This window comes from Corvus brachyrhynchos, unplaced genomic scaffold (assembly GCF_000691975.1).
Source record: "Corvus brachyrhynchos isolate BGI_N302 unplaced genomic scaffold, ASM69197v1 scaffold346, whole genome shotgun sequence".
NCBI classification, from domain to species: Eukaryota; Metazoa; Chordata; class Aves; order Passeriformes; family Corvidae; genus Corvus; species Corvus brachyrhynchos.
In genome coordinates, this window is record NW_008238644.1 from 1,818,499 (window position 1) to 1,828,502 (window position 10,004).

At 42.7% G+C, this 10,004-nt stretch overlaps 1 protein-coding gene and 1 long non-coding RNA gene across 11 annotated transcripts in view; one reads left to right on the top strand and one right to left on the bottom strand.

Moving 5' to 3' along the window:
• Positions 1-274, bottom strand: part of SLITRK2 (SLIT and NTRK like family member 2) — a 5,678-nt gene extending 5,404 nt beyond the window's left edge. The window contains exon 1 of the mRNA XM_008636160.2: positions 146-274. The gene's annotated coding sequence lies outside the window, so the exon portion shown is untranslated. The remainder of the gene's footprint in view (positions 1-145) is intronic.
• LOC108447473 overlaps positions 1-10,004 on the top strand; it is a 399,010-nt gene that overhangs the window by 217,835 nt on the left and 171,171 nt on the right. For 9 of the 10 annotated variants that reach the window (XR_001863059.1, XR_001863063.1, XR_001863058.1 and 6 more), the window contains exon 1: positions 1,628-1,781. The exons of the other annotated variant lie outside the window; for it this stretch is intronic. This is a non-coding gene — a long non-coding RNA (uncharacterized LOC108447473). Of the gene's footprint in view, positions 1-1,627; positions 1,782-10,004 lie in introns of those variants that run through there. 10 annotated transcript variants of the gene reach the window in all.

Genomic DNA, 10,004 nt, shown 5'->3' on the forward strand with positions numbered 1-10,004 from the left:
TCCCCGTCCCCCCCTCCCTGCGTGGCTCTCGCAGCCGGCTCCGCTCCTGGCTCGGCTGCTCATCGCGGGAGCGCTCTGACAGCACCTGCAGGACAGCGCGGGCACTCGGAGCCGGGAAGGGGAATCAGGGAACAAGCGGATTTACCTGGGTCCGGAGAATTTTTGGCCCCGAGTCCCTAAATCCGTGCCCTCAAAATCGAGAGCAAGTCAAGCAGCTTCTTCGGCACAAGCCAGCCGGCAAGCGCGCACGCACCGCACACACACGCGCACCGCACACACGCACACCGCACAGAGACATGCACAGCCCGCACACATCCTCCGCACACGCCACACAGACGCACGCATAACACATCACACATCACACACATGCACAGTCTGGCTCTCGGAACAGCGGTGCTGCAAATCCCGGATCTGGCATCAGCATCGATCCCCCGCTCCCGCTGGAGCAGCCCCCTTCCCAAATTGCCGTGCCGAGCTCTGCCCAGCACACTGGTGTTCTACACGTTCAGGGAAGTTCAACACCTTCCACCCAACCGGGCTGTCAGGCAGCGGCAGTCCCAAGCCTGAATCCCTACACTCTCTGGAATGCTCCCCCGAGTGCTGAGCAGCCAGATCTAACCACATCTAACACCATCATTCCCACTGGCTGGATTGGTCCCTCTGCCCCATTGCAATGTTGTGGTGTAGCATTTGGCTGCCTTTAAAAAGAACAAGATATTGAACGTGGGTTATTGTAACTTTGCTTAAGCTCCATGCCCTGGGCACAGATCTGTGTGATGGGAAAGGATGGCTGCTCTTGATCTCTATCTGAAAGGTAAAACTTTGGGTTCACACTGGGGGGAGGGGAAAAAAAAGGCACTCCACAGGGAATTTTTAAAGTGCTCGAAGGGCAGGGTGCATTTTTGCCAGATTCTTACAGGGAACTATACACACTTTACTTAGTCTCCAGAATGTAAAGGTTTGCTGCCAAAAGAGTTCTGGGCTTGGCAAAAGTGGTACTGTCATCTCATGGTATTCTTTAGCCATTATGTATCAGAGCCCACATTTTAGGAGCAGCAGAAATGTACTGTCTATTCTAATCTCTCTTCTTGAGGCTGGAAAAGGTAACATCCTGCAGCAGCCAGCACAGATGCCTTTGCAGTGCTCCAGGACAGGAATAGTGCTGGAGTTTTCATTTGGGATTGAAGCAGTTGCAGCTTCCCTATCTAAAATTTGGAGAGGTTTTGGAAAGAGCAGGAGCATCCCACCCTGGAGCACGCTTTTGGTGTGATGCTGTGTGAATTTAAACAAGATTGTGATTCTGAAATGCACTCAGAACTGCTCCATCCTAACTCTCTTCCAGCTGAATTCAAGAGCAAAAATTGCTAAGATCAAGAAAGATGTGTGTGGCAGATCTGCCTTTTTACAACACTAATACACCAGCAGCCAGATTATTATTCTGTTAGATTTTTTTGCTTGTTTTCTGCTTCAAACATGAGGATATGATGTTTGGGGAGCAAAATTGGACTAGTTACAGACTGTAGCAAATCCTGTTTTCAGCTCTTTCTAACACAGTCTGGGGGCACAAGCCTAAAAAAGAGAAGGTAAAAAGAAACCCAGGTTGATTTTTTTGGTTTTATTTTTTTCAGAGGGGAGCATATTCACACACACCTGCCCACACTGGCACTGCACAGAGGCACATAGAGGTTCCTGTAACCTCCCTTCATCACATTTCACCTGAGCAGCCCAGCACTGCCAGCTCTGCCAGCTCTCTCCAACACACAGCAAAAATGAAGGCACAAGTAAGTCCAGTGCATTTTTCCCTTGTCTCACAGTGTACATTTGTTTTATGTGCGTGAGTTTCAGTCAGGTGCAGCTTTCTGGTGAGCAAGGACCATGTCCTGGAATTGGCTTATGAGGCAACATACACTGTCCCACTTGCTTGTGTTTACTAATAGGTAGGAAATGTGTTTGTGGCACTGCTGCTGCTGCCTTGGAAGGGAAAGCGTACGCATGGCATGCCTCAGCAGTAATTACCAGATTCATGTGGGATGGAAGGAACAGCATGTTAGGGGATTGCAGCAGTAAAAAGACACAGAGATGATACTGATTCTATTACACTGTAAATGCATGCATATAATAACCATGGTTGTAGGAGGAGGAACAAGGATTAAAAAAAAAATAATAGCTTCAGCTTTTTATTTAGGAACAAAGTCCTGATTTCTCAGCATGCCTGAAGTGTTTTATAATACCTTCAATTAAAAACAGAGTATAAAAGAACAGCTTTTTTCCTCCACCTGTTTTACTGCCTTTTTATTTTGCGTGTTGAGTACAGGAACATTTCCAGTCTGTGACTATCTGGGAGCCTCCAGGAATGGAAGGCCAGGAGGCAGGTTGGTACAGCAGCCCATGAGGGCTTGGGGAAACTCAGGGTTATGCCTGATTTGTAAGCATTGTAAAGGTCCCAAATATTTAGCTGTGTTCCCTTATCCTCCTTTTTGTGCAAAGTTATGAAGACAGAGTACAGATTCAAAGATTATGAGGCTTAATAGAACCACTGTGGCTTTTGGATCTTGCATAACCCAAGCCATCAGCTAAATTGGAATTAATTCCTGTTCAAAGTAGATCATACTTCATAGGAAAAAGAAAAAAAAAATGAAACCCAATAAAATATCCAGGCATATTTTAGCAACTGCCTATGGTGAAAATCTGCCATCATGTTTGGTAAATTGTTCCAATAGGTTTCATCCCCCACAGGTAAAAAACTGGGCTTTCTCTACCAGTCTGCATCTAACTGTCTTCAGTGTGAAATGTTTATCCTTGTAATATCCTTGTCTGCTGGCTTAAGAGCCCTTAATTATCCCATACCTGTTTCCCATGGGGACACTCCCAGACTGCTGCAGAGCAGGTATGAACTGAATACTTGCCTGGTGCCAGCCTTAACCCACTTCAAATAGTCTGTTAGTCCTATGCTGCTCCGTACACCAGAGCAGCTCTTGGCTCCTGCATGGTCCTGAAGCCACCACTTTATCTGTCTGCTGGCAGGGGAAAAAAAGCCAGACCACAGCATGAAGCATAAACGCATAAAATTTGGCACAGATCATTACCCTTCCTGCCTAGTGCACATCATGCTGTTGTCCTTCTGGGAGAGTAAATATCAAGGAGCAGAAAAAGTCTGGAAAAATGTGGAGATAATTTTCTTTCTTCACATTGTATCTGCAGGTGGATGCTAAACACTACTTATACATCTTTACCTATCAGTTTTTCTGGGTTTGCTTCTCTGTATATAAATGAAGGAACAAACATATCCACCAAGTCTTATGGAATAAAGGAATGAAGGCAGTGATAAACAAAGCAAAAACTCTGTGAATTGGATAGAGGGCAGGATATAAGTTTTACTGATCATTAGAATCTATTAAGGTAGCCTGGATACTGCTAGCAAGTAAAGAAGGGTTTATTCATATAGTATAAGTAGATGCCAATATTGATTTCTGTGAACATAGCATGATAGCTGGTGTAGTAAAAAAATGGGAATATGTAAATTTAGGTATTTACTGATCTCATATGTTCCTCATCCTGTAATCCTGAACTGCATATGAGATGCCTACTCCATGTAAACTTGTAGGGTTGTGAGATAATCATCATTCAACAAGTACCCTGTATTCTTGCTTTCTCAGTGAATATGTGTCTCTTTGTAGCTGATATATTCTACTTCCATAACTATGCACATTTTGGGGGTCTTTCCTATACTGTAAGGTGGATTCTTGAGTCTCACTTAAAAGGAATTCTTAAGGAAATAAACAGTTTCCAGATTTAGCAGTGAACAGTATGCAAAATAATTGTTACTTGTAATCCACAGTTTTGTCTCATCCCGCAGCACTGGGATTGCTATAAATGACAGGATGAAAGAGGAGTCTCTGGTTTTCACTTATTTTGGGCAAGAAATGAGCAGGGGATGGTGAAGGAGGATGAGCATGAAAGGCAGGGAGGAAGGAGCTGGCAGACTGTGCCCTCTGTGGCCCTGTGCCCATCCCTGCTCCCACAGGCTGCCCAGCAACAGCCAACGGGAGCGACACGTGCAGAGAGAGGCAGAGGAGGGAGACCTTTGGGATGAAGCCTCAGTGGAAGGAGAGCTGCTGGATGAGCCAATTTGAGGGCAAAGGGGCACTCCAGAGTGCAGGGTGGTGTCTACTGAGCTGCCTTTTGCTGGCAATCAGTAATTGGCTGTGCCATCAACTGTAAGGAATTTTTCTGGTTTCCAGATGTGCTTTTTAGCTCCATTTCTCCCAACTATTCAAACATATGGAGAGCTGGCCTACTTCAGACTACTGTTCACTGACACTTCATGACTACCTATTGTATAAATGAAAGAATTTAATGAACTATGACTTAAAATCAGTATGCGTTCTACCTCTTAGCTCAGTTTTTGCTTCCTGCAAGGACTCAGACCCTGGCCAAGGTTACGCATTTTTGAGACCCGTTATCTAACTGCAACATGACTTTTTTGCAAGGAGACTTCATCATGATTTGTTTCAGTATATCTGGGGTAATCTGTTTTATAACAGCACAGTGTGATTCTACCCTGGTGGTACAAACTGCAGCAGTAGAGCTACCAGTTTCTGATGTTTTATATCATTAATCCTGGCTGTCTTAAGAAGAGAATTTAGTGTGTTACAATGGCAGTAATATTGGTTTCAGCTGGAAATGGGATAGAGAAGCTGTCTGTCAGACAGCATCCCAGGTAGCCTGTGCTTTGGGGATACTGACAGACTCACCACTGTGTAATTAAGAACTGATCATTAGTTTAGGCATAGCCCATTTTTTTTTTTCTTTCTTGCCTAGAAAAACAAATATCCACTCCCCTACTATACTCACACATTTTATAATAGGAGCCAGCAAAGTACAGTGAGAAAATTAATATTTATGGATGTCTTTATCCTATTCAGGAAAGTAGTATGTCTGTTGCAAAGCCCTTTGGTGTCAGTGGAAGGACTCCGACTGATTTCAGTGGGATTTGGATCAGATCTTTGAACAAATGCTTAGCTTCAAAGTCTACACTTAGGTTTTATTGAGTGGTTTAAATATTTTTGGAAGTGCTTTGTTTCATCATGTCATTGGGTCTTTTTCTCTGATAGGAACAATGAGATGAATCTTCCTGATGATAGATATTCTGTGCTGGCATTGCTGAGCAACAAGAACAAAAAAAAAGAGAAGTGTGTGGGGTTTTTTTCCATCCTTAAAACAACAATGGATCTATTATTTACTGTGTTTCAAATGTGTGAATGTCTACAGCAATTTCTACCACTACCACTTATAAGTACAATTTTTCAGATTTCCTCAGTCATAATCTATGTGTTACATACTGTGAATGTTTTTAACTGGAAATGTTCCATCATGCAAGAACAAGTGCACACAAGTGTTTTTAGTCATTTGGAGAGTCTTGTTTAAATTATTGTGTCTTCTTGCCTTACTTCAGTGGACAAGGGGCTCTTACTTGCATAATGCAGTTGATGTATGGGCATGATGAACGTTCACTGTTGAAAGTCTGGTGAGCTGATGTGAGAAGTTTCTTCCCTTTAGATTTTAGTAGTAAAAGAAACATAATGAAATCTCTCCATATCATTATTTTTATGGCAGTGAAGTTGAAAGAATACAAATTCCACTGTGTTAATGGCATATCTAGAAATATGTGAGGAGCAGGAGCAATGGGTGAAATTCAGTCCTGGGCAGAGGGCCAGCCTAGAGTGATTCATCATGAAAGCCCCCAATTAAGACCTCAAAACAGGGCTTAAGTGAGACTTCAGTGCCCTACGCCTTGAGCTGGCTTTCTGCAATAGTGGGAGAAAGTTCCTCCAAATGAATTATTCATAATAAATAATGCATTCTATTAGTTTAGCCTATTTTTCTTGATTCCTTGAATTTATTTAATTGAAATTACTCACCAAATAATTTCTATGAATAATCATGGCCTGAGGATTATTTTTGAGCAGTTCACAGTGAGCATTTCATATTCCACATTCAGAATGAGAGCCGTGTCATTGAGTTGTCATTATGCACAGAGGTCACATAGTTCTGGTTTTGCTTCAGAAAAAAATTGGGAGGAGTAGAAAAGAAACAGCATTTTTTCAGACTCCATGTGTTCCCAAAAATTCCTTCCTTGCAGTTCATTCCGTGAGAGGTTTGTGAATAGTTACCGACTGAAGAAAAAATTGGGTAATCATTGGCTTTTATGTTTTTCACCTGGTTTCTAAGAGGAATGTAATGGTGCATGTGCACAGGCTGTGTGCATGTCTGGCTGTCAGTCAAGGTCCCCCCCTTCACAAAAGTGTTGAACCTGATCTGATGAAGGGCGGTGCTATTAGCGATTTAATTTCCCACTTCGTCAGTGGATAAGTGACAGAGAATTGCCCTGAGAGGGTGGAAGGTTTCAGCCTGGCCTCGCTGCTTGGGCTCTGGCTGAGATGGAGCTCATTTCCCCAGTGCAGCCCCCGCAGTGCTGCGCTGGGCACTGGCAGCCAGAGGGGGGTGGATAATTCACCAGTGGTTTGGCTGCTGCTGAGCAGTGTTCCCACAGCTTCAGAGCTGCCTCTCCACCATTCTCCCCTCACCGGTGGGCTGGAGAGGAGGAAGGTTTTGGGAGAGCACACAGCCAGGGCAGCTGACCCCGGCTGGCCAAAGGAATATTGCAGACCTCATGATGTTTGCTCAGCACTAAAAGCTAAGAGAAGGAGGAGATGACATTTGTTACTACAAGGCTGTTTGTTTTCGGGAGCAACTGCTAATGAAGACCTATCTCCCAGGAAGTGGCGGGACAACACCTGCTAAGAATAAATCTTTTTTTCCTTTGCTTCCACGTGCAGCCTGTCGCTTTGCTTTATTAAACTGCCATTATCTTGACCCACAAGTTTTACCAAGGATAAAAAAGTTAATTCTCTGAGAATTAAATGCTTCAATTTTTGACTAAAGAAAAACATTCCCTGCTTTCCTGCAGTCTTTTCCACATCACTCTAGCCAGAACCTTTGCTGTCTCTGAGCAGTAATCATTTACCTGAAAAATACCCTATAATATTTGTCTTGTGGAGGCTGGTTGTACAGATGCTGACTTTGAAGCATGATGTATAACTGCAAGTGGCATGAAAAGAAATTGATGAGACAATTAGAACTTGTGAGAATGGTGGCTGCATTAATATGTTGGGGAGAATCACTTATAAAGTATTTCAAACTCCACAGAAACCTTAGAATTTATTTGGCATCTGAAGTAGCTCCCTGAGTTGTTATTGCACCAAGCACAATATAAACATACATAAAATCCTGACCTAGACTTCAGCCACAGACAAATCTCCCTTTGGCTTCATGGGGCCAGGATTCCAGCTGACTTCTGCCCTGGGGAGTTACACACAAACACATAAATTTTGAGTATCTAGTATGACATTTTTTGCTGAGATGTAGGTGCTTGGGTAGAAAATAGGCATACTCAAATCTCCTCTGCTATTGGCAGTGGTCAAACTCTGATGGTGCTTAAAACTGTTTGATACCTCAATTTTTAACAGTACAGTTTACCTGGCCTTGAAGTTGCTTTTCTGGCTGTCCTCAGAACCATCTTTGGCTTGATAGACTCATTCCAAAGCAAATCAGAAACGTGCCAAACATGCACATTAACTGAAAGGGCAATAGGAAGGGAAGGAATTAGTTAGGGTAATACCTCTGCTTTATATTGCAGTCATGGTCTGGAGGCTGAAGATATTTAGTCGTCTGCTTTCCAGCCTAAATGCCAGGGGATGGTAGGGGACACCTGACTGTGGAACAGGCAGTGGATGAGTGTGTGCCTAACTGCTGCACTGCAGGGACCTTGTTCTTTGTGTGGTGCCTTTCTAGCCTGTGAGATTCCACGTGAAGTGGAACAGCTTTGGCCTCAATATAAAGTGTGCCTATGCATTCCATACCTCTTGTGGCATTTCTTCCCATTCCAAAGCATATAATTTTTGAACAACTGCCCATCCTTTATATGGCCTCTTTTTTATCATCTATTAGTCTTTTTCCTGTAAAGCAATAAAATCCTTTGCACAGCAGGAGATTTTTATGTCCACTTTGTGCCTGAGCAGCAAGTAAAGCGGGAGGAGAAGAGGATAGCTCAGTCAGCCTTGGTGATCAGCTGTGTCTTGGAATCTGGAAAATACATTTGCACACATATTTGCTCAGTGTTTTTTTGCTTTACAACCACTACACTGGTTAGCATTTGAGCTTTCTGATTAGAAATACTGTTGCTTTTGCAGACAGAAGTGTTTGGCTTTATTGTTTCTAGCTGATATTACTGATACATTTAGAATTCTATAGAGCAGAGGTCCCTCCTTTGCATATATTTACTTATTAACTGTCCAGTGGCCCAGATCATCCCAAGTGTAAGCACTTCAATGCCTTCCTTTTTAAAGATGTCTTTCAGAAGCCTCTCTTGCCCTATGACAACTACTTTTGTCTTTTGATAGTTTTGTTCTTTTTTTTTCACTAATACAAATATCTTAAGTATCTTTTCTTTTGGCAGAATACTTAAACATCAACAGCTAACAGGTGTCATTTGGCAAATCACAGCTTACCCTGTACCTGTAGCAGAATTGGGCTCATGGCAGATGCATTGCACCTACAAATTTCTCCCCCCAAAAAAGATTTTTAGCTGTTATTTTTTATCCTTTCTGCTGTTAAAATTTGTATTCAGTATTATTATTTTGATACTGCAGGAACATCTGATCACATGAGTCATGAACCAGCCCTCATTGTTGTATTGTTAGCTGTTTTGCTTACCTCTTTCATTCTCCTCCAGAGTGCAAATATAGCTGTGAGGAGGGGGATCATATCATTTTTGTTCTATACCTTAAGAGCTTTTATAATATGAAGGCTTAGATCTAGAATTATAGTCGTGTGGGATGCTGTATGCCCAAGCAGAATGACAGCATTTGTCAGGTAGCTTACAATGATGTATTGAGAATTTCACTATTTTTCAAACTGAATGTGGACATAAAAGATGCACCTAACTCTGAAAGATAGGTACAATTAGATTGACAACTTGTATGTCAGGCTTCTTGTTGGTGTCATTTAAAATTGCTGAAATACAGTGTTGCCACTCCCTCCCTTCTTCCATTCCCTGAAATGAGGCTTATACTGGAAATGCTGACAAGACCCTTATCATTTGAGATGGCATCATGCACAGCTTTAAATACTGGTTATGAATGTTAATGCGTTATCTGAATGATATTTTTTCCACATGTAGGCAGCTCAGGATAGAGCCTCAGTAATAAATTTAATGAGTTCGGGGGGAAGATGCAGTATGCTTGTGTGAGTATTATAATGATTGGCATTTTTGCAAACAGCATATGATAAGTGGTGCAATTTTATTTTCAAAGTTTAATCAATAGAGAGCTCTTTGATATTGCCATGTACTTTGCAAATAGATGCTTCCTTGGGATGACAGCAAAACAACTTCTGTATCACGGTGTGTTTACGCTTAGGGTTTAATCAAACCGCTTTAGCGATTGTCATAAATTTTGATATTCCAAAAATTAAGTAGGAGCTATAAAATAATTATGCTTCATGGTGGCATCCTGTTGCTGCTAGCCTGGCTCATCTGGCTTCACAAATGTTGAAAAGGGCTCAAAATCCATCACTGTGCCAATTACAAGAGCATGGGCTGTGTACCAGTTTATTCCCATTTATTGTAAAACCACACCAGCTGTTGCACAGGAAATTGAGGTGGATATTCAAGAGCTTAAGAAGGACTTTATGAATATCTTGTGTTAGCTCTTGGGAATGCATTTCCTGTCAGGTAAGAGGAGGCAGAAATGACCCCCACGTTACACTGCAGCCTCGCCTGTAATTTTGATCCACAGAAGGGGATCTTGGTGGGTCACAGAAGTGGCTGCAGCTCCTTCTATGTGAGCACAGTAGTCCCAGACCCCCAGGGTGGCTCCTTCAGTGGGCCCCAGCACCAGTACTGGTGATCTTCAGGGAGGCTGAGAGGAGCAGAGCATCCTGCT